The 25,384-nt window shown below is 40.6% G+C and overlaps 1 long non-coding RNA gene and 1 pseudogene across 1 annotated transcript; one reads left to right on the forward strand and one right to left on the reverse strand.

Moving 5' to 3' along the window:
• Nucleotides 1-2,089: 2,089 nt before the first annotated feature.
• LOC133743802 (uncharacterized) lies at nt 2,090-4,417 on the reverse strand. The gene is made up of 3 exons (XR_009863270.1): nt 4,343-4,417; nt 2,287-2,390; nt 2,090-2,179 (listed from the first exon to the last, which is right to left on the reverse strand). It is a non-coding gene; the product is annotated as an uncharacterized LOC133743802 (long non-coding RNA).
• A 10,194-nt stretch (nt 4,418-14,611) lies between these two features.
• LOC133743558 (UDP-glycosyltransferase 74F2-like) lies at nt 14,612-16,293 on the forward strand (annotated as a pseudogene).
• Nucleotides 16,294-25,384: the final 9,091 nt, after the last annotated feature.

A 25,384-nucleotide genomic window follows, 5' to 3' on the forward strand; every position in this document is an offset into this window, starting at 1 on the left:
TCCAACTACACCAGGGGCTTTCATTGCATAACCAATTGGGTTAGTAAAACTTCCAAACCCAATGGGATTTCCAGTAAGGACAGGCTTAAACTACATGCAGGCACCAGCAAGTAGCTGTTGCCATTAGACATGTGAGGATAGGCAAGATTATTGGAATAGCCAGATACAGCCATTGGTGGAAAATAAACTGTAATTAGAGGAAAAAAGGCATCAGTGAAATTCAATTCACTAGATATATCAAGGTTAGTTAGAGGCAAAACATGTGAGAAATAAATTAGAGGTAGAGAAATGTGTCCAGAAATATTTATCAAAAGCCAGAGGAACTATAATCACATAAGTTTACACTATTCAATGTAGTCAAACACCAGCACCGAAACACAAAATACAAATTCTAATTTCTAAGCACAGAGAACCAAACGATGGTGTTATGAGAAAGAACAAAATATGACAAACAAAGGACATGTTGGAACAAAAAATTGAATCCCAACACAATCATCGATAATAAAAATCTAAGATTCAAAACTTGATTTTCTCAACATTTTCCCAAAATCCAAGCAGATTGACTAAGCACACCAACACTTTTTCAGGAATCAAATAGAAATAAATTGAACCTGGTGTGAGGAAGAAGGACCGAGAGAGAGCTGAGATTGCATGCAAATTCATCGCTCCAAATCAGTGACTTGTAGCGGTAAGGACAATTCAATTCAAAACGAACTTGAAGGCATTCGATCCATGAGGACTGATCATCTCACCCAGCAGAAGAACCAGATGATGGAGATCGGGGGGAGACGAACCAGATCTAGAAACCAAAAAACCTCGAGCTAGTTTTTTATTATTATTATTATTTTTTTTATGGGTAACACCATATAGAGATGATTGTCTTCTTTCAGTCCTTCGGCTATCACCAAAAAGGCTTATTAGAGCAAGTCCACCGGAGGTCATAGTCATAGTCATAGTCAAGAAAAACCTGACTACATGACCTTGAGATGGATTTTGCTCCTTCCACCGTTGGTTTTTTGACTGGGCAAAACTCACCCTTTCTTGACTACAGCCAAGAAATAAGTCAAGTTCATGACTTTTTCCTTGCCCAGCCAAGGCTTGTGCCAGCTCGACCCACACCCAAACGTGGGTGACAGGAGGAGGAGAGAGAAGAGGTCAGGCGACCTCGGGGGCAGCAGCAGCAGAAACTGAAGCAGCAACAGCAAGCATACCCGCCTGGGGTTGCTTCGATCTCCACCTGGGGGCAGCGTCTGGGCGGGCTGAGGCGACGAAGCGGCCGGACGAGGTGAGGCGACCTCGGGGGGGAGGGGGCCGGGTCCTTGGCCGGAGGACGCCGGAGGACGGAGAAAAATCCGGGTCGGGTCGGACCTTCGTCTGGTGCAGCTGCGAGAGAGAGAACCGGAGGGGGGGAAATGAAAAACTGAAAATTTAAGATCCTTTTAAACAAAATAGATTTTTTTTTTTTTTGCTATTTATGGAAAATTTTCAGATTTCAAAAATTCATAATAAATTCATACGAACTCCGAATATTGCGTTCCACGTATGCACGAGATCGTATCGACGATCTCTATAACTTTCATGAAGGAAGTTTTCCCAAATTATGTATGTGTAAAAAGTCGATTTTCGAGACCCCCTAAAATTATATAATAATGAATAGTGTTGACCGGGCAAGAAAAACAACGGGTGTAAACCCATGTCCAGTGGCAGTGAATAGTAACTTGACTGGTCGAATTCTTGACTTCTCGACTTTGCCTTTTCTTGACTACGGGTGCACTTGCTCTTAGGACTGAGCCAAGTAGCCAAGTTACATGTCAAGTTTCTCTTCACAAGTGATAAGTTCAAAATTATATAAAATTAGATATGCACCATTAGCAATATTGGTGGGAGATATTCACACCGATCAAAAGCGATGCACCACTGCTAAAATGTAGAATGAGATTAATAGGTAAATAATAAAATTATGTTGTCACCATTAGGCTAAACGTGGGGTTACATTAGTATCCTTAGCCCACATTTGTGGTAGTGAAACCAAATGAAACAAATGACTAAGAAGAAAATCAAGAAACCACATTCCAAAACAAAATCCATAAAGATATTTTATGATAGGTGATTACCTTATGTGTTAAAAACGAATTCTTCTCTTTCATACTAAGCATGCCCATCTGCTTCCCTTTAACATCTGCATAAATTTTGTAAATGTAAACAAATAGGCTAGGAAAACAACAATCCCAAAAATTGTGTATAACAACCAATTGAACCAAAAGAAAATTTCGACAGTAATCTTACCAAACGTAGAGATAACATGATTAGGTACCTAACCGATTTAGTCTTCCATCTCTTCTCCCTCTGCAATATGTTTTTTATTTACCAAGACCCCCTATCTTCGAGAACTACACGAAGAAGGAAAAGAAAAGTTGAAACCCTCATCAAAGTCAACAATTTGATAGAAGTAATTAAACCATACCTTTTTGGGAAATTCGTCCAAACAGTATCTGAACTTTTCCAGACTATTAATTTTCATACCTATACTTTGAAAAATATCATAATAGTACCTGAAGTTTTGGTCCCGACCCAATTTCCGTACCTAGCAACAGTAAAGTCGTCAACGGAGTTAAATTTTGGGGGGTAAATCTGGAACTTCAGGTATTATCGCCAAAAAAAAAAAACTGCCCATGGCTCGAACTGAGCAGCCTAACTCGCGATTTGCAATTGCCATGTCTTTCTTTCTTTCTTCTTCTTCTTCTTCTTCTTCGAACTGCTGCTGCATCGAACCAAGGACAAAGCTCTCTCTCTCTCTCTCTCTCTCTCTCGACTTCGTGCCTCACGCCACCGGTGAACCCAAACCCGGCCACAACCCTCTCCAGATGCGCCCGCCCACTGAGGTGTCTCTGCGCCCCTGAATTTGATTCAACCCTTTCTATGATTTCGATTTCGATTCTGATTTGTTTTTGCAAGAGTTGGCAAATCATGCCTTCTTCTTCAGTTCACCGACAAGGCGGCAAGTTTCTGAGCGCCGGCCTCAACGAGAAAGATCTCCGATCTGGGGCGGCTGGAGAGACAGCCTCGACGAGAATAATCTCTGATTTTCTGGTCGGCTGGAGCGCCGGCCTCGACGAGCGCCGCTTCGTCTCTGCCTCCAGAATCGCCACCGTCGCCGCCGACGACTCCTCCTCCAACGTTGTGGGTCGGATTCGATTTGTTGCGCTGGGTCGAGCCTTCTTCAAGCTGGTCTCTATGGGTTTGTGGGGATCCTCCATTGCTTTGTTGGGCTTGTTTTGGTTCGAAGAAAATGTGACTACTGAAGCACGCAATCTTCTGGGTCTGATCAGATGGGTTTGTGGTCTGAAAGTTGAGAGCTTTGGGAAATGTGGAGCATGAGAATGAGGGCGAAGAAGGAAAGCAAGAGTCTTTGAGTTCTGGGTTTCATGGCGGAAATTGAAGAAGAGAAAATGGAGTAGAGTTTAGGAGAAACGATGGAGTTGCAGACTCACAGTGCATGCTTTGGTTCGTTTGGTTAACAAGTGAGTGTGGTATGCAAATGAGGATAGTCCTGCAGTTGTAGCTAAGGGCTCACTTTGACTACTGAGTGGACTAGTGCTTACAAGTCCTCAGGGTGTTCAGCTTTGGAAATCTGAGTCCATTTCTGGAGTTGTTGCTTTTGGGTCTTGAACGATACAGGCAACTTTGTTCTTGAAGATGACAATTCAGAGAGCTTATGGGAGACCTTCAATAATCCAATTCATACCATTTTACCTGAACATGATATCGGAAAATGAGGGAAGCTTTGGTCTCAACAATCCGAGACTAACTTTTCGAAAGGAAGATTCGAGCTATGTATGCAAGTCACCCAGAGACATTTGGGTGTCCAAATCAATTTCTGGAAATAGCTTCCCAATCTTGGCCTTCACACTTGCTCCTCCTCCGCTCTGCATCAAAATCAATTTCTCGTTCTTTCTTTCTTCCTCTAAAGAGCACTGCTGTGAAGTTCATCAATCAATCAGAGAGAGAGAGGGGGGGAGGGAGGGAGAGAGAGAGAGAGAGAGAGAGAGAGAGAGAGAGAGAGAGAGAGAGAGAGAGAGAGAGAGAGAGAGAGAGAGAGAGAGAGAGAGAGAGAGAGAGAGAGAGAGAGAGAAGGAGAGGGTTAACCCCAAAAAAAAAAATTGTTTCGGAAGTACCGGTTTTACCCCTCAACACTTAACGGAGTTAACATTTTTACTGTTGCTAGGTACGAAAATTGGGTCAGGCTTAGATCGTCAGATACCATTTTGATGTTTTTCAAAGTATAGATATGAAAATTAATAGTCTAGAAAAGTTCAGATACTGTTTGGACGATTTTCCCTACCTTTTTCTGTTGGCGAACTTCTCCTTGAGGAGATCGTCTTCTGCTTACCAATAACTGGTTTCTGCACGGTCTAGAAGAGGGAGTTCAGTATTTTGATTTTGGAAAACGTGGGAAGATTAAACGTGGGAGAACAATTGCTTCTAGGTTTTCTCCTGCCTTATTTACTCTTTTACCCTTTGTTTATTTTATTTTGTTGCTTTGGACTTTTATAGAGAGAGGGGCAATCGCAGGGTTTTCAAAAATTTAACCTTAAGCCTTATTGGCTTTAATTAATACTGATAAGTAGTTGTATTAATTGTAGTTGTATTAGTTAACGTCATGTAACTAGTAATTAGTAATTAGTAATGCTACGATGGTTATAGTTACCCCGAGATTTTGAGAATAGAATGGAGCGATATGATAATATGAGAAGGAGGGTGGTGCATTTGTGTCATGCAGTGCGTGTGAGTTTACGGTGGTTTCAGACGGACAGCAGCAGCACCCATAGGATTAGATTGTGGGTGGAGATTGATAAGCAATCAGGGAGAGACACGTGGGTGAGTCGATAGAAAAAGAGAGAGTAGCAGAGGAAGAACAACAAGTGGGGACTTGGACGGCTACGACCTATCTACGAGTCAGAGAGAGAGCGAGAGCGAAAAAGCCAAAGGAAAAGGAAAGGGAAAGGGACGGTGATCAGATCGTCGGAAAGGTGCTTTGCTTGTGTGGAACAAAGCCCTCCTGACTAGCACTGGGCACCTGAAACCGGAAAACCGAACCCGTATTGAAAAATGACGAGACGAAACGGGATGTAAACTTCAAAAATCATTGTATGGGCCCGTCCTGACCCGTTCCATTAAAACGGGATAGGCTTCGGTCCGAATAATTAGAAACCCCATCATTCTAGTTTTACAACCTATTTTCTTACCCCATGACTTATCTGATTCAAACTCTTTTACTGCCCACAAATTGAGCCTTCTACCTTACACGCAAAAACCCAAGTCTTCTTCTTTTCTTATTCTCTTCAAAAATTGGGCAGAGAGAAAGGAAAACCTTCAGCTCCTCCGTCCCACGTTGCCACCATGCATAGGGCAACTTCTCCTAGAAAATCATTCCAGGCCTTCAAAGGGAAGTATCCAAGCCAAAGGTTGTCATTCACCCTTCTCTTCTCACCCTTCCTCTCGTTCCTGTGCATATCAGTCTTCTTGCATGCCCCAAAAAGCCTAGTTCAGGACCTCTGACCAAAATGTCTTCATCATCATAGTTGTTCGTCTTTGTCTCTTCTATCGGAGCTCAAAATTTCAGCCCTATTAGAGTCGTTTTGAGACCTGTATACTAATCTAAGTGGGAGCTGCTCAGAAATGAATCTGCTCCCAATTTCTGCTCGCATCCCTCCTCTTGCTCTACCCGAATCCCCCAAATCTTGTTTGAGATTGATTCCAATAATTGGTAAGATCATTATACCATCAAGTTCCTATCTCTTTCCTCAATCTTTAGGCTCAATACGTTTAAACAACTTTCCTACTTATTGAGAAATTTTTGTTTCACTTTGCATGTCCGAGATCAAGTAAACTTCTTGGCATGCAACTGGGCTTGATCAAATCAAATTCCCTCAGCTCTCTTTCCAGTTGAAGCCCTCAGGAAAACTCACCTTTTCGGTTGGTCTTTGGTGAGTATCATGCTTTCCTTAACACTATGTTCAATTTGGTTGTTGTTACGAATTCTTGAAGATTACAAACTTGTCACTGCTGTTGTTGGTATCTTGCTGCTTTAACTTTGATTTCTCATTTACCCTAATGTCTAGGAATTTTGCTAGGGGTCATGGCCATATCATGAGTATTGAAATCGTACTTGGTTCATGGGTTTACTTGTTACTTATAGCTGTCCAAACATCATGTTTCAATACATCATATCATTGAGCTACAACACCTGCCCATATAGTATCCGAAAGTAACTCAAGCTTTTGGTCTTTAGAAGCATTAGACATATCCCTTAAGTGTCTTGGGTTCTCTTTGACTGGCCATATTGGGTACCAAAAGAACTTTGAACAAAATAACAACTTGCTGCAGTTTTTCAGTTTTCAGTACATTCTGACCCAGCTGCATTTATTTCAAAACTGGTGCTAAAAGGCTGGGAATTTGGGATCAGTTTCTTCTAGAGAAACATGGTAGACACAAAAATAAACGTTTAAGAATTTGAATCACTCCAAAATCATTTTTCTAGAATTAGTTATAGAATTTTGAAATACGTGTACAGAAACTTATATTTCTGGAAAAGATCTGCACATTGTTTTACTTTAGCCTTTAAGTCCTTTACTCTTTGAATGGCTTAACTTGAAATTCAATAACCATTTCAATCTTACTGAGTTGGTTGTTAAACCATCCTTCTTTCAAAATTTTCTCAAGAATTTACCTCTAGTATTTTGAACAATTTTCCTTGACCTTTGACAGTTCCTTTTTAAGGTATGTTTTAAGCTTTTAGCAACTTGTCTTTTAAAAGTGTTCTTACCACTTTTTCCTAACAACAAGCTCCTCCTTGGAACCCAAATGGTCTGGTTATTAGCTAGTAAATTAGATTGGAGGAAGGGTTTTCTTCGGAGAGTATTGAGAATGAATTGCTAGCCTTGTTTATCGTTGTTTGTGTCGCTCATTTGATCTAGGCTCAGCTTCTTGGTAGGATCTTGTGAGGTTGGTGGTTGCTACAAGGTTGCATTGAGGCCAAGTACTGCAAGGGAAAGCTCGGATTCCAGGTAGGGGATGCCTTTAACTCTATCTATGCTTTTCTTGCATATACTACGTTTTATTTGAGGCCTCTTGCATGTTTTGGAAATTATCTGTTTTCATACTTAAAATGGTTTGCGTGGTTGGAATGTGGTGTTGGCAATTGATAGGGATGTAAGGAGATGGTTTGACCCTCTTTGGGGATTGGATATCCCAAACCACCGGTGGTGGGCAGCGTGCACGGCCCGCGGCTGACGTATGTTGTGTAGGGCACCGATACATCCTAGTAATGTATGATGGGCACCTACAGTGAGTCATGCGTCTATGCTATCCTTGTTATTGATTTTCCTCTTTGTCTCTAGCCTTGTGATGATGATTGAATTCCAGAAAGTGATTGGCTAGAGTGACAGTTATGATGGAAGTTGTGGAAGGAGATCAATTGCCGTGGATTTCTATTTACGTGATGACGATCATGTGGGATTGCAAACCGGTTTTATCTACTACCTTTTTGTCAAAGAGATAACTTATGTTTTCAAACTTAGATATAGGGGCGGGCATGGGCAATGACTGGATGTAGGAGCCTAACCCCTACTTTAGTTTGTTTTGCAGGCTGTTGCTGTCGAAGCTTAGGTATGGAGGATTATTTTTGGAGGCCACAAATTGTTTTATCTAAAGTTTATTTTTCTCTCTATTTGACATGTTCGATCTCGTTAAATTTTTGTAAAGACATGTATGGTTGATGATGTCTGTGATTGCTTATCACCAAAGTAGAACTTTAGGGTTAGAACCTCTATTTGAATTTAGGTCATAGTGGGCTAGACTTAGAAGACTCACATAAATTTCCATTTAATGAACCTATTGTAAACTTGGGCTAAAAACTAAAAATGATGTAGGTTTCAAACTCAACGCAACACCACCTTCCTTTCTCTTCCTTGCCTAGTTTGTAACCTTGTGGTTACGATCCAAGCCCACTAATGGAGGCCTAACAATGTTGGGCTTATAGATTTTTTTTGTTTTAACCTAAAGGCCTTGTCTCTTTAAGGAATTCTAGGCCCAAAGCACTTTCTCCCTAAGTGTAGCGGGTGTAGGGTTCCTTGAGAAGACGGCGCTATGGTAGTCCGGTCTTCGGGGTGCCACACAACAGAAATCTCCTTGAAGCTAGGTTTGGGAGCATTTCACCAAGGAGGAGCACCCGCTTATGGGGATTGTTGACGGAGTTGAGCAGCAGGTTGGGCACACCACAAGAGCACAGTGTAAATATTGTCCAACTCACCTTGCATGTAATTCGACTAGTAATTGAACTAGTTCTCTGATAAAACACATCGAAGTTATATGCTAGAAATATTCGGGTAGAAATCAGTTGGCAAGGGGTCAAACTCAAATTGTAGGTGATGATATGGATAATACTATGACTGCTAGGCACTGGACTCAGGAAGGTTGCATTCAAGCTGCTACTGTTATGATAGTCATGGATGAAATGCCATTTAGTGCCATAGAAAAACCGAGGTTTAGGTATTTCTGTAAGGTGGCTATTCCAAAATGGAAAGATCCATGTAGGAAAGTGATTGTGAAAAATTTTCTGAAAATGTATAAGACGAGAAGGAAGAGCTGAGAAAGGAATTAAGCTCTCATTGTGTGTGTTTGACAACCGATACTTGGACATCGGTTCAGAACATTAACTATATGGTTTTAACTGCCCATTTCATAGATAATGGGTGGAAATTGCACAAAAGAGTTATCAATTTCTGTGTGATCCCAAATCATCAGGGAATTACAGTAGGAAAGATTTTGGAGTCGTGTTTGAGGGCTTGGTCTATTGAGAGGGTGTTAATTATTTCTATGGATAATGCTTCTGCAAATAAGCATGCAATAGACTACATTAGGAGAAAAATGAACAGTTGGGAAAAGGGAATTATTTTGGAGGGTAAATTTCTGCATGTTAGGTGTCTAACACACATCATCAACCTTATTGTGAGGTCTGCATTACATTTATTGGACAAATCTGTTGGTAGTATCCGAAATGCAGTTAGATATGTCCGAAGTAGCTCATCAAGGTTGGATGCATTCAAGGCTTGTTGTGAAAAGGAGGATGTTGAATCGAAGAAGATTTGTGTGTTGGATGTTCCAACAAGGTGGAATTCCACCTACATTATGTTGGATACAGCTTTAGGGGTTAGGAAAGCATTTGATAGGCTGCAAGATGATGAGGATGTGAAGTACACAAGTTACTTTGATGAAGAAGAAGAGTTGGTTGAGGAGGATGGTGATGAACCGGATGATTTCAGTGTGCCTTTGTCTCAAATTAGGAGTAGGGCATCTCTTAAGAGAGTTGGACCACCTAATCAGCATGATTGGGCAAAGGCAGTGTTTAGGTTCATTTTTGAGTACCTATGCAGCTTTGCACTTTAGAGTGTTTAGGTTCATTTTTGAGATTGTTTGGTGGCTTGCAGCTTTGAACTTTGCAGTTTGCACTTAAACTGATTTAAGTATGCAGCTTTGCACTTAAACTGATTAAGTATGCAGCTTTGCACTTAAATATTGCACTTCAATATTGCATTATGAATATTGCTTGTGTTCGGGAAGAATACTAATAATGTCTTGCTGTGTTTTGTTGTATTTTGGCATCTTGGTGTGCAAAGAGTTTTGGCATGTTGCTGTGTATTGGTAATGACATAATAATGATAATATCATGTTGGTTTTGCAGAATGCAGTTGGAAGAATCAAGGCAGCAAGTCAAGGACCAGTAATCGTTTATTTTTTTCCTATGAACTTTCTATTGTGCGCAACTGCTCATTTATGATTTGATTTGCGCAAGACTGCATTGTGATTCAAGTTCTATTTGTGATTTGTGCAAGATTGCATTGTGGCAGAATGCAGTTGGAACTCTTTATTTAATTCATCACTTCATTGTGGCATTTTCATGGCATTTGTGAACTTGTGTATTGCTGCTACTACATAGTTGAAGAAGTTAGAAGTTCATAAACTTATTGAGCTGTAATTGAAGACTTCCAAGTGTTGAAAATTGCATTGAACACTGGAAGTTCTTTGAAGAGGTTGAACATTTGAACTGTAATGTTGAACTATTGAAGTGGTTTTGAACTTTTGATGCATTTGATTTTATATTTTCAATGTATTGTACTACTGATTGTGTTGGTTGTGTTCACTTGATTGTCTTGGACTCTTGGTTGTGTTCTGCATTGAAGTTTAATGGTCTCTGAAATTATGAACAGCAATGAAATGTGGCTGGGAAGGTGGAAAAAGTAGTCTGTTTTCTTTCTGGCTAAGAACCGGTTTCAACCTGTAATCGAACCGAAAATAATGATTCCGGCAAAAAAACAGGTCACACTGAATCGGAAGAGGGACTTCAGTTCCAGTTCCGGCAAAAAATGCCAAAACAAGAACCTATCCCAGGCCTACCTGCAAAGGCAGCAATCTCCAGGCTCTTCATCTAGCACACTTACAAGTAGAAGCAGCCATAGCAGAGGAGGAGTTAGGGGCCAGCTGCTCAATAATTGGAAGAAGGTTGTTAAAGAAAGTAGTGAGGCAGTCATAGCACATGAAGTAGATCAATACCTAGATGCTCCATTGACCCAACTGATGATAAAGATTGCTTTGACATCTTGTGTTGGTGGAAGATAAATGGTTGCAAGTTTCCAGTCTTAGCAGCTATAGCAAGAGATGTTCTTGGAATTCAGACCTCCACAGTGGCCTCAGAGTCTTGTTTTTCAACAGAAGGCAGAGTGATTGACTGTTTTAAGAGCTCATTAACTCCTAAAACAGTGGAGGGACTGATTTGCATGAAGAATTGGTTGCTAGGTGATGATATTGCAGAGGTTGTTGATGATTGCTCAATTGAAAACATTGAGTTTTATGAAGAAGTTGAGCAAGGTATCTAACTAACTCTTTTCTTTATAAGTGTTTGAGTGTTTTGAGTATTTTCAGTGCATAATCATTAACTAACTACTTTTTTTTTTTTTTTAATTTGGAGAGCATGAAAGCACTGCATCTAGCAAAACCAATGTGTGTCCAGCTCCAATTCCAAAAGCAAAAGGCAAGGGAAAGCTTGTGGTAGCTGGTAATGTGATAGATGTTTGAAGATTTCAATTAGTTGTGTGCATATTTTCACTGATGGCTTTAGTGTTTAAGAACTTCATTGTATTCAGTTTGGAATTGAAGTGTCAAATTGTGGCATGTAATGGACTAATGCAGCTTTGGTCAGTGTTTGTTAATGATGGATTGTTGGAATAATCAATAATGTGCTTGCATATATTAGTTGATTATGTTTTAGCTATGCACTAAGTCACTGCAGGTTTGGTATGCACTATGCAGAATTTGATATGCAAATGCATATTTGGACATTTGGTCTTTTTTTCTTCTTCTGTTTTAGCTTTTAGATGGAGCTTGCAGGTTTAGTACTTTGGTAGTTTGGTATGCAACTATGCACTATGCACTATGCAGATTTGGTCTTCTTTGAATCTTTTCTTCTTTTTTAGCTTTTACCCGCAGCCTGCAGGTTCGGTAATTTGGTATGCAATAGTGCAATATTGCAATATGCAGATTTGGACATTTGGTCATTTTTTCTTCTTCTTGTTTAGCTTTTAGCTGCAGCTTGCAGTTTTGGTACTTTGGTAGTTTGGTATGCAATTGCAAGTATGCAACTAAGTACTGCAGATTTGGTCATTTTTTTTCTTCAGTTTTAGGCTTTTAGCTTTTAGTGTTGTTCATACTTCATAATGTGCTTGATTTATTGAATAAGATCAGCTTTTTGGATTATGGAATGATGAAGTGTTGTAGGGGATTGCACTCTTGCTTGTTCTCTTTGAAATGGTCATTTGATTGCAGGGTTGAAGTAATGGAAAAGTAGAAATGCAAACTGGGAAATCTCAGGAAACTGTGTTTTTTTTTTTTTTTTTTTTTTTTTTTTCTGGTACCGATCCCAACCCATTGCCGATCGGGTTCAGGCTTGTCGGGATCAATTCTCAAAATGACCCAAACCGTACCGAACTTCTATTCCAGGCCCGGTATCGGAATTACCACAATTTCGGCATGTGCCCAGCCCTACTCCTGACCGTGATAGATGTAGATTTTCCCTTTATTTATTAATTATAGGCACAACCTCAACCTTCTTCTCATTCCATTTCAACAAAGAAAAGGCCAAAGGCTAATTAATAATCCAAGGCCGAAAAGTCAGGACTAGGACTTCAGCCCAACCCAATTTTCAATTCACCTGAAAAGCAAGATTGGTTTCAATTAAGTGCACTAGTTACAAGGCTGGGCTTCCAATCACCGCATTAATGCAGATGAGCTTTTGTAGTAGGCTAGTTGTATTCTACATCTACGTATTACTGCATCAAGCTAGCGGATGCATTTGTGTAACCATATGGTACAACTTTTCCAATCAAAATACTCTACTTTCCAACACCTTCTTTCTAGCCGGCCAGCTACAACTAATTCAACTAATAAGAACATGGAATAGAATATGGAGTCATTTGCATCAGTATATCGGGGGAATGCCTATATAGGAATGTTAAGCTTCTAGCTACCGATTAGCTAGTAACTCGATGATCTATTTATACCTGTACGTGAACAATAGTATTCAAGAACGACTCATGCCGATGAATGATGAAAAAAAACCAAGTTTAACTTTTTTATGCCGACAACATGTCGCATTCTAATTTTTCAAAATGTGTTGTATATGTATACTTTTTAATATTGTGATATCATGAACCACACATGTAATTGACATTTTCTTCCTGAATTTATTAACAAAATATCTTTTTGTTTCTGTCAAGTAGTTTTTGTATATACTTTTTAGAGCAAAAAGATGATATGACGACTTTTTAATTTGCATCCTTTGATTTCCAACTTTCCAATGCCTTAAATGGCCAGCAGCTAGGGATGGCAATGAGGAGGGTAGGGTACGCGGATTAAATTACCATCCTCATACCCGATTTCATTCCTTATTCCCGTACCCGCCCCAATCTCGGTAATAAGGTACCCCCCCCCAAATCCATGTTAACAATATTACTAATTTATTGTAGAAAAATTCATACAAAAAATTATGGATTGTCAAGTATGAAGTTAAAATCAAATATCAAAATAAAATAAATTGCTTATTTCAATCCAACAAAAACAAATACAAGTCTAGCTTAAAAAAAAAACAATAAAAGTCTGCATTCGACAAAAAAATTCCACAATGAACTGCTTAATGTAACTTAACAACTTGCTCATTCACTCCAACAAGGTGATGTTCTCTTTTTCAATGAATTTTATTGACAAAAAGATGAAGTTTACGTAAATATTTATTTATAAATAATTAAAAAAATAGATATAATATATATATATATATATATATATTTCATATAATTGTTATTGGGTGGGTATGGGGATGGGGATCAAAATACTATCCCCGCCCGGTACCCGATTTCAAAATTCGAATACTGGGGATCCCCATCCCCGTTACCCGATTTTCATCGAATTTCTCCCCGTTAGGGTCGAATACCCGATGGCAGTGACGGAGCCACGTTGGGGCCCAGTGAGTCCCGTGACCCACTGAGTTTTTTTTTTTTAATTCGGAAGTATGTACCAAGGTACATATATATGCTGGTTTGAATAATTAACATGTGGTAGGCCTTGCCCAGTGGTTTCTGTTTTAGTCAGCAATAATTTGATCGAGGTTCAAAACTCAGTACCCAGTAGTTGACTTTATGGGTTTTTTTGGTTTTTTTTTTTTTTTTTTGGTTTGGGACTGAATATTTGTATTTTATATGTAATACATATTATTTTTTTGATATTAAGTTATTAACACTTAGTTCTACTTTTGAATTAATTTTCAAAAAAATTAATGTAGTTATAAAAATTTAATATAGTTATTAGCTTATTGCTTTAAATAATTTACAATAAATCACTTTAGTTTTTTTTTTTTTAATTTTTTTATGAAGTATTGATATTTTGTAAGTGCCTCACTTAAAATTAAATCATGGCTCCGCCACTGCCCGATGGGTACCCTACTAGATGGGGATTTTTGCCATCCCTACCAGCAGCTGGTGCCCTAGTCGTCCAAGGCACAGTTGAGAAATAATTCATGTCATGATCTGATAGAGTTTGCCTACGAATTCTTGTGCTAACCAATCAATTATCTGGCTAATGCAGATCGAATATTTGAGATCGATATCCGAACCAACAATTCAGAGTCCAATCCTCTTGCGGAATTTAACACAGTAAAGTTTATTTAATTAGATTGATGTTGATCGATCTCTTGGCTCTTTACTATTGCTATAGCCATTGCTGCTCTGCTCGAATGCTCGATGTGTGAGACAAAAGGATAAAACAGGAAAAAGATGACGGATTCCAATTCCCTAGTCCAGATATATAGAAGATCACCTACTAGTCAGTCAATCGTCTCACACTTACGTCTGATTGCGACTCAAATCTACTCAATTCAATATACAATTATAACTTGTAAACAAGTTGGAAAATTGCTAAATGCAATAGCCAAGCCTTTATTGTTGACTAAATATTTGTTTTTTGATACTACTGGGCTTATATTCGGTGTTATATAATCCTAGTTTACTTAACCATATCTGTGCATGAGATCGACCAAGCTCCATATATATACAAATTAGCTATAACTACAAGAGCCTAGAGAGAGAGAGCTAAAGAGAGAGAGGCAATGGCAAGCAGTGGCTATAGAGCTCATGTTTTAGCAATTCCTTATCCAGCTCAAGGCCACATAAACCCGCTACTCCAATTCTCCAAATGCCTAGCCTCTTCTAAGGGCCTCAAAGTGACCCTAGCCAATACCATCTTCATCGCCAACTCTTTGAACCTACCCAAATCGGCAGGCTCCGTCCAACTTGAGACCATATCCGATGGGTATGATGACGGCGGCTTTGCGCGAGCTGAAAGCATCGCCGCCTATCTATCCCGTTAGAAGCCGAGGGCTCCAAATCCTTAACTGAGATCATTACAAGGCACAAGTCAACACCAAACCCTATTGACTGCATAATTTATAACGCCTTCTTGCCTTGGGCTTTGGATGTAGCTAAACAATTTGGTCTAGCCACTGCTGCCTTCTTTACTCAAGCCTGCACCGTTAATTACACTTACTATCTTGAGCATCATCATGGACTAATTAGGAGTCCAGCTTCTTCTCCTAATAAACTTCCTCTCGGATTGCATATTCTTGAGCCTCAAGATATGCCGTCCTACTTTTCAGTGCCGGGCTCGTATCCAGCTTACTTTGAGATGGTGTTGAACCAATTCTCTAATACCGATAAAGCTGATTTCATTTTCGCCAACACTTTCTACAAGTTAGAGGAAGAGGTGCGTTGCTAATTTTGTTCACGAAATGAAAAACTAGTAGCGTTTGACTTAATTTGATTCGAATGGTATGTTACAGGTGGTGGATTCGATGTCTCAAATTTGTCCAATGTTGACAATAGGGCCAACAATTCCATCTAAATACTTGGACAATAGCATCAGAGACGACAAGGAGTATGGGATTCATCTCTTCGAGATAGATCGAGACTCGGTTTGCACCGACTGGCTCAACACCAAGCCAGCAGGCTCCGTCGTGTACGTAGCCTTTGGTAGTATAGCCAATCTGAGTGACAAGCAAATGCAGGAACTTGCCTTGGGCTTGAAGGCAACCGACTTCCACTTCTTGTGGGTGGTCAGGGACTCCGAAGAGGCAAAGCTTCCGGAAAAGTTCAAAGAAGAGACGGCCGAAAAAGGCTTGTTAGTAAATTGGAGCCCTCAGCTCGAAGTGTTGTCACACGAAGCAGTAGGGTGTTTTTTGACTCACGGTGGGTGGAATTCGACAATTGAGGCATTGAGCTTGGGAGTGCCGATGGTTGTAATGCCACAGTGGGCCGACCAGCCTACTAATTCCAAATTGGTTGAGGGTCTTTGGAAGGTGGGGGTTAGAGTAAAGGTTGATGAGAATAGTGGGGTGGAAGGAAGAGAAGAGATTGAGTTGTGCATTAGGAAAGTGATGGGGGAGATGGGGATTGAAATGAAAATGAATGCTAAAAAGTGGAGGGAGCTGGCTATTGAGGCAGTGAGCGAGGGTGGCACCTCGGATAAGAATATTGATGAATTTGTATCCAAGTTGGCAATTTCTAAGCCAGCCAGCGTTTGATTTATTTTCACATGCGCAGTTGATCGGATCAGTGTACTGTTGTTTACTATGATATGAATTATAATAAGGTAAACAATTATCATTCAAAAAATCATAGTACTAGGATTCATAGACATCAATTATTGCTTACGTACTTGTGATCTATTATTTGTTGGACAAAATAAAAGCTTGGGTCTAGGCCGGGTTGAATAAATCCATCTTTAATTTTTTTTTTTTTTGCAAGGGATTTGGAACCCAACCTAACTTGGAGGCTCAGCCCCACGCCCGAATATTATTAATAATAGGATAACCATTATACAACGAGGGGGACGTATAACCATTATAGTTGATCTGTTGATTGTGTTATCTGTAAATCCATCTTTAATAACAATGCTGCGATCACTATATATCAAAAGTAGAAAGCTAGCTAGGCAATTTTAATGCTGCAAAAGCAAAAGAATCGCAACCCAAAAATATCAAACCAATTAATCAAGGCAAGTGCGAGTTCATTGACCACTTTTTCTCAGTTATTTTAAGTTTTTGACGATCTATTATTGCGGTAAAAATGAAAAGCAATTAACTTGTATGAGAAACATATACACATTTACAGCAGCCTTCCCAGTTCTCTGGATCTACCGGTACTTGAAAACATAAGCAAAGATGTCAAAACCTTCAGACCACGTTTGGTTTGCGGAAAATAAGCATCAGGAAAGGAAACTTGTGCATTTGGAGTGCAAAAGGAAAGGAAATCATTTCCTAAAGGAAGGGAAAATAAAGGGGAAAATGGTTCCTTCCAAACCCCAAATGAATCACTTTCCCAAATTCTTTCCTTGCATTTATTACTCACAACATATTATTTTATTACATTATTTACAAACTTTTTAACAAATTTCCATGGGTTCGTGATTGGAAGCACGTATGGCTAGAAGTGGACTCTTCTCTTATTCTGGATTTTATTAAATCTCCTTTGTTGGTCCCCTGGCAACTTCGTATTAGCTGGCTCAATTGCTTGTTCAAGATTTCTCAAATGACTTTTCGTGTATCTCATATTTTTCGTGAAGGTAATAAGGTAGCTGATGCTTTGGCGAATTATGGTACGACTGCTCCTAATATGGTGTGGTGGGATGCTCCACCATCTTTTCTTTTATCGCATTGTCAGAGTGACCAATTGGGTTTTCCCCAATTTCGGTTACGATAGCTTATTTCTTTTCGTTGCTTTTGTAGGGAGGTTTGGTTTGGTCCCCCTCCTATTGTTTGGACCCAAAATAAGCATTTTGGCCTGACAAGGCGTGTCTTGGAGAAATTGAGCCAATGTCAGTGGCTCAAGCTATATATTGTCGACAAGTTCGAAATATATATTTAGAGGCTAAATAAAGCCTACTATGAAAGCATGGAAGCATGGAAACATGAAAAGTCAACTTTAGCACATTTTCCTACTTCGGCTAGGAGAAACCGAGCTAAACAAGGAAGGAGGGCCGGCAGACTGACCAAATGAACTTGAAATGAGCTGAAACTCTGCAGATCCATTCTATACAGCCCAAGGATCATTTCTTATGAAGAGTGTCAGAGCTTTTTTTGAGTGGAAGGCCTTCAAACAATCAGCCCAATGTTCTACAGAAGCAAAACTGGAAAACTGGACCTGTAAGAGGTCCAGCAGCATTTTCGGCCCAACCACATGAAATAAAAATCTGAAAATTTGTCAGGATGATCTACACTCATAGTGGAACATTTCATATGAAGAAGTCGAAGGCATATAATGAAGTCTTGTTGGAGAAATAATTAAAGGAATAAAGGGGCAGAAACTGACCTAAAACCAGCTCAATATTCACATGTTCATGTTTCCTACCCACATGAAGAAAGCTAGATGCTTTTCTCTTTTTCCTTGGATATATTTTTCTTCTACAATCTCTTTAATAGATCATCACCACTTCCATGTTGCTGCACCTTCATGCTTTGCTTTCATTTCATCTTTTCTCTATCTTTTCCATATTTTACAAGTGAACTTAGATCTACTTTCATTATTTTTCTTCCACTCATCATTTCACTCTTCTTTTTCTTCCCTATATAAACACCTTCTCCTCTCATTCTAAAAAACACATTCACAACATCACAACATCTCTAAGATGATCTAAGTTCTCTCTAGAGCAACCTCTCTAAGAGCAACTCCTCTCCCTCTCTTTCTCTTTCTCTTACCGGTGATCACACTCCTAGTCCTAGTCTTCTCAGAAGCCGACTTTCAGTGCCACCAAACCCTCTGTCAACGTGCTTCGGTCCTAGTCTCCTCGGGAGCCGACGGTAGTGCCGCGACCACAACGGTTACAGAACCAGCCAAGCAAGGGTAACACCCTAGCAACCCAGCCAAGCTAAAGTCACGCTTTAGCAAGTTCTCCTCACTTCCCGGTGGTTCTCGCTCTGCTCGATCTGCAACATCGAGTATCGATTGTGATTTTCAAAAAGCTCAGCAAAAGTCCTCGCCACGAGGCACAAAGAATCCCACGACGAGGTTGATGCTCTCCTCGTCCACAATTGCTTGAAAGAAGTCAGGTCAAGGGACACCCCCGACGACCGCACCCGAACGGTGCTGGCACGCCCGCGCAGAAAAGAGACTGTTGACCAGCTGCAGCAAAATTGGAGCCAAACATTTTGGCACGCCCAGTGGGACAAGGTTAGAATTTTTCAACCACCGGGCTTCAAAACAAACATTTTGGCACGCCCAGTGGGACAAGACATTCAACCACCGGGCTTCAAAACAAACATTTTGGCACGCCCAGTGGGACAAGGTTAGAATTTTTTTTCTTTTCTTGAAGACATTCAACCACCGGGCTTCAAAACAAACATTTTGGCACGCCCAGTGGGACAACACCAGAGTCTTTTTATGTTCACCATCATTGGGATGCCAGAGGAAATTCTTTACCAAAAGAAATTCCTGAAGTCATGGCGACGATAGAAGGCTATGTGCCCATTCCCATTCCAGAGAATGCGAGCATAGAAGAGCGGCTTGATATCCTTCAAAAGAATTCTACCGCATACCATGAGAATCTGAGTAAAGCCCTCGCGGAGGACCGTCGACGGCTCGATGAGTTCACGATTCCAGAACCTGCTCGCGAAGAGGTCATTTCTGAGACTAACTTGCCTATAGGTGGCAATCAACGTAAGGGTCTCACTGTTGAGTCACAGCCTTACACAGAGGTTGTGCATGGAGAAGACGGTCCACAAGAATGTTTTTCTGACAATGAAATTGTCTCTGAACATATAGCTGATTTCTCCACTGATCAAGCCAAATATGTGGCTACTGATCAGATGCATGGGGGGCAAGATATGACCCATGATCATCCCTTTGATCAAAAGAAGCAAGTTCATGATCATTTTAATTGTGACTCTGCTACTGGACGTCATGGTTCCGGTGATCAAAATCAGGACCAACTTAATTATCAATTAAGTTGTGGCCTACAGAAGCCAATCTGTGGCTTTATTAATCAATTCAACTTGAATTTCTTCATATATTCTTCAAGGCCAAGCGGTGGCTTTGATATATGTGGAGGGCACATCTACAACCCACGTTGCATGAATGGCCAGAACAATTATTTTAGTGGCCAAGTTGTCCTTCGCAACTGTAAATTTGAGTATCATCAATACAAGTTAACTCTTGTTTACAATTATCCAGCAAGTGAAGCTCTTGACGTGGAGAATTCAGACCAGCAAGTGGTCGTCTATAATGGCCAATCTGTGGCTAATCCTGAAGACACCATGTTCTATGACATGGTAGTTGGCGACAAAGCCGATCTTGAAACATCTTCATCTCCAAAAGTGCAATTGAAGATCATGCTTCGCCAACCAACAAAGATACTTGGGGGGCAAGATTACCCCTCTCTGGAGCCAAATTCCTCCAAATTCTTCAAGGAGAAGTATCTTTGTTCTTTTCCTACAAGCTCTCTTACAGGCTGGACGTCGCTGCTAGCTCCTTGTTTTGTTGTTAATTTTCTGTTAGTTTTTAGTTTTTTACCTTTATTTTCATGGTAAAAAAAAAAAAAAAAAAGTTGAATTTGGTAAGGGGTTGTGAATCATAACGGAATAGGTGAAGTCTCTTTTGTTAATATTGGCCTAAACTCCTTATTGGTGCCTAGTTCAGGTCCCTTAAGGTTAAGGGCGGCTTTTATTAACACTTGTTGAACTGTCTTAACACTTATGACCTTTCTCATCTTAGTAAGTATAGCCTATGTGAAATGGTGTCTAGAAAGGGGATAACGTTCATGACAGGTTCTTGAATCCAGAAGTGCGTGCAAATGGGCCTAAACCACTATGTGGGAGTAGCTCATGCCAAAATGGATTCTGCCTCTCTTGTTCGCCCTCCCCCATCTGGCCATTTCAGTAAGGTTGCCCAAAGGATTTGAAAGAAAATTTGTGTCTAGACGACTATACTTGGGCCGCATGTCTAAACCTTGATTCACATTGTCTTATTAAAAAAAAAAAAAAAAAACAAAAAATACAAAAAGAGTTTCAAATTTGTGTGTCGCGGAGGATGCAAAAAATTGTGTTCTTGCCTAATAGTGGCTGGAACTTGCTAATATACTTAAGAGGCCATTGGTATTGGTTTGGGCACATATACAAGAGGCATTTAATATGCCTATTATGGTATTAGCAGTGGAGGAGGTCAAATCAATATTTTTGCCAATAATTGTGGCGAAAGCTGGGTTGCGAATTGTTGGCAGCGAAGTGGTTTTAATTACATGGCCTCGCAAAGGATGGTTCGCGAAGGAAGACTGGCGATTAATATATGTATGCTCACTATATATGTATAATTAAGAGGGAGAGAGGCTACTGTTCAAGTAATTTTAGTCAAGCCAATACAAGTGGCTTTGGAGCAACGACATTATAAGAGGAGTGCTGATTCAAGACCTCTTCAGTCAAGACGAAGACCTTTGACTTCGAGGTCTGGGGGGCAATGTTTGGACCCAAAATAAGCATTTTGGCCTGACAAGGCGTGTCTTGGAGAAATTGAGCCAATGTCAGTGGCTCAAGCTATATATTGTCGACAAGTTCGAAATATATATTTAGAGGCTAAATAAAGCCTACTATGAAAGCATGGAAGCATGGAAACATGAAAAGTCAACTTTAGCACATTTTCCTACTTCGGCTAGGAGAAACCGAGCTAAACAAGGAAGGAGGGCCGGCAGACTGACCAAATGAACTTGAAATGAGCTGAAACTCTGCAGATCCATTCTATACAGACCAAGGATCATTTCTTATGAAGAGTGTCAGAGCTTTTTTTGAGTGGAAGGCCTTCAAACAATCAGCCCAATTTTCTACAGAAGCAAAATTGGAAAACTGGACCTGTAAGAGGTCCAGCAGCATTTTCGGCCCAACCACATGGAATAAAAATCTGAAAATTTGTCAGGATGATCTACACTCATAGTGAAACATTTCATATGAAGAAGTCAAAGGCATATAATGAAGTCTTGTTGGAGAAATAATTAAAGGAATAAAGGGGCAGAAACTGACCTAAAACCAGCTCAATATTCACATGTTCATGTTTCCTACCCACATGAAGAAAGCTAGATGCTTTTCTCTTTTTCCTTGGATATATTTTTCTTCTACAATCTCTTTAATAGATCATCACCACTTCCATGTTGCTGCACCTTCATGCTTTGCTTTCATTTCATCTTTTCTCTATCTTTTCCATATTTTACAAGTGAACTTAGATCTACTTTCATTATTTTTCTTCCACTCATCATTTCACTCTTCTTTTTCTTCCCTATATAAACACCTTCTCCTCTCATTCTAAAAAACACATTCACAACATCACAACATCTCTAAGATGATCTAAGTTCTCTCTAGAGCAACCTCTCTAAGAGCAACTCCTCTCCCTCTCTTTCTCTTTCTCTTACCGGTGATCACACTCCTAGTCCTAGTCTTCTCAGAAGCCGACTTTCAGTGCCACCAAACCCTCTGTCAACGTGCTTCGGTCCTAGTCTCCTCGGGAGCCGACGGTAGTGCCGCGACCACAACGGTTACAGAACCAGCCAAGCAAGGGTAACGCCCTAGCAACCCAGCCAAGCTAAAGTCACGCTTTAGCAAGTTCTCCTCACTTCCCGGTGGTTCTCGCTCTGCTCGATCTGCAACATCGAGTATCGATTGTGATTTTCAAGAAGCTCAGCAAAAGTCCTCGCCACGAGGCACAAAGAATCCCACGACGAGGTTGGTGCTCTCCTCGTCCACAATTGCTTGAAAGAAGTCAGGTCAAGGGACACCCCCGACGACCGCACCCGAACGGTGCTGGCACGCCCGCGCAGAAAAGAGACTGTTGACCAGCTGCAGCAAAATTGGAGCCAAACACCTATGTTCCTTTTTTTCTTCTTACTCTTTTATTAAATTCAAGTAAGGGGCATGCCTCTTTTTGCTTCAGCTAAAAAAAAAAAAAACAAATTTCTTAATAATTTTCCTTACGTTGTCAAACATCGGAATGGAAAGTTGTTAGGAAATTTTATTTCCCTTCCTATGGAAAAGATAAAGAAATTACTTTCCTTTCCGTGAACCAAACGAGACTTTAATGCTTCCCATGCAGTAGTGGTCATCGATCACTTTCTGCTGCCGGTAGTAGCTTGATGATGAACTTCAGTCATGATGGATTGATGGAGACACGCGTACAACTGAAAATGACGTACCTTACATTTCTGGAATGAAATTTTCACATTGATTTGCGTTGGGCGCTTTTTCCAATTGGAAGTAAGGCGAGCGGCAACAGGGTCCAATAGTGGTGAGTTCACCAAGCTGGATTGGGCTATATAGAGTATTTTATGTTTTTGGGCTTCTAATGTTTGGACCCAATTTGTCTTAAATCTGTAGATGCCTATATGGGCTTCTTGGTTGCTGGACTTGATGCTTCGGGGAAAAAGAGAATATCACAAACCTCAAACACGGCTGGGCATGAATATAGAGAGGGGAGTTCATCAAAAAGTGTGGAATTAATCTATTCCAAGCGCTTGCACTAACGCATACTTGTTCATTTTTCTGTTGCATCCTTGTTCTATCTCTTATGAGCTAGCTAGCAAGTGTTCAAGCTCATTAAGCTTAAACACCATACTGCAGTATACAGAGCTACGTCACAGATTGAGCTCCTCTACATTGACTATGTCTATGAAGTTATGAATTTTATAAAATCCTAGTCATTGAAATATTTCAATGGTCAGATCATTGTCACATCATCTTGTTTCATGTTTTGGGTTTTTTCTTCTCAAACCAACGTCAAACCTACCGTTATCTACCTGATTGGAGGAAAAAAAAATAACACAGTTTTCCATTCAAACCAAGATGTATAAGATCTGGAATCCTTCAAGAACATTAAGATATAAACTAGATATTTGAACAACAGAAGAGCACTAGAGAAAGAACCCGCGCGGTGCTGCGGGGTAAAAAGTTGTAGTACTTGTTATTTTTTAAGAACTTTGTAGTTTAGTGTGGTTTGAATAATAAAAACAAATTAACTATGCTAAAACAAAATGAAAGATAGATGTAATAAAATGAAGCAAAATTATTTATGAGTTAGGTGATATTGTGTCTACTCAGTTCTAGAAGCTGCATTCTATATGCAATATATGTAACCATTATCTCATCACAAAATGGTAGATGTGATTTCAGTACAAAAGATTGCCATATTGGTGGAGGCAATCTCCCCACTTTGAGTATCTGACAACTTCATATGCTTTGTTCTTTCTGTATCTTCATTGCTTTTTCTTGCTTGTAGAAAGAAGAAAAATATCAAGACCCTAAAATCATAGTTCTACGCTTCGTATACATTTCAATTTCTTTGCAAACTAGAGATGGTAGCTGATCAAAATTTATTCCCTCATACAGAAATGTCAAGATATTGTCCCTATAATCTAAGCCTAAGCACTTCACCAAAGTGTAGATACCTGTGTTTTTTTTAGAAAAAGGCGGTGCGGCAGCCCTCAAGCCTTGATAGCCTTAATTAAAGAAATTGTTGAATACAAGGGGGGGGGGACATTCTAAGTTATACCTTTCAATAGAACGCGCCCCACGCTCGGAGAAAAGAAAAAAAGGAAACTCAAGCGAGCCCTCTCCCGACCGAACGCCACCGGCGCTCCAGCCGCTGCGTTCCGGTCCGGGAGGGGATGGTGGATCTGTCTTGCGGCGTGGTACCATGGCGGTGCTGCGGTCCTGGTTTTGGTGTGCGGGTGCTTGAGCTCTGTGGGGGTAGATCGATCGTGATCTGCTCGGGTTTTTGGGTGCTATGGCGGAGGACTGGATCAGAGATGGAGGATAGCGGCTGCATCTCGGACGGGAAAGAGCGATCTGGATCTCTTCTTCTCCGATCGTGGGTGAGACCGGACATGGAGCAGCGGCGGAGGCTTCGGGCGTCACGGCCGGTTCTGGGTGCTTGGCAGTGGCTGGGTATTCGATCTCGTGGTAGAGATGAGCCCACAGTGGGTCTGCGTCTTTCTGAGATCTGGGTTCTGACGTCGGCCAGGTTTTGGGACGGTCGGCTTTGTGGGGTGGCGGTGCTGTGGCGTTCGGATGCGTTGCGGCGGCGATCCAGTGCAAGGCGAAGAGACGGTGGTGCTCGCTGGCCGCTTGCTAGGTGGACGGCGGCGCTAGTTGTTTGTGGTGAGCGGTGGTTGGGCCGGGTATTTGTGTCTGGGCCATGCTGCTTGGGCTTTTCTTTGTTTTTATTTGTTGTTGTTGTCTTCAGTGTTTTAGTTACTTGCAGTGTTTCTGTTTTTGCTTTGTCAGAAATAAGCTCCAACCGTGCTCTGGTTGGAGCCAATGGCCTATGTGCCAGTCTTTGCACCTTGTGTGCCTGTTTTGCTCTAGGTAGGTGGCGAGTTCCTTGCACTTGCAAACGATCGCTGCCTCCTAGTAGCAGAGTGGAACTAAGTGTCACTGGATGTTGTTTCCAGTGGCATCATGATAGGAAAGCTGTGCGTATGGTAGTTATGCTTTGCTGTAATCGAGTTACAGACGAAGTTATCTTTCTATTGTGTCACCGCTGCGTTAAAGCAGTTAAAGCAAATAGAGTCGCCAGTAGAGCGCTCCTTGCTAGTTGGTGCTTTGTTGAGTACAAGTGTTTAGTAGAGACTCCAGATAGTATTTCAGGATGTTCTCTAGCTACTTATTGTAATCAGGGATTTAGGCTCAGTGTAGATACCTGTGTAATTACACCAAAAGTGATTAAAGTTCCTTTGTAACTTCAACACACTGTGCCTCTAT

This window comes from Rosa rugosa, chromosome 4 (genome assembly GCF_958449725.1).
Source record: "Rosa rugosa chromosome 4, drRosRugo1.1, whole genome shotgun sequence".
Classification (NCBI taxonomy): domain Eukaryota; kingdom Viridiplantae; phylum Streptophyta; class Magnoliopsida; order Rosales; family Rosaceae; genus Rosa; species Rosa rugosa.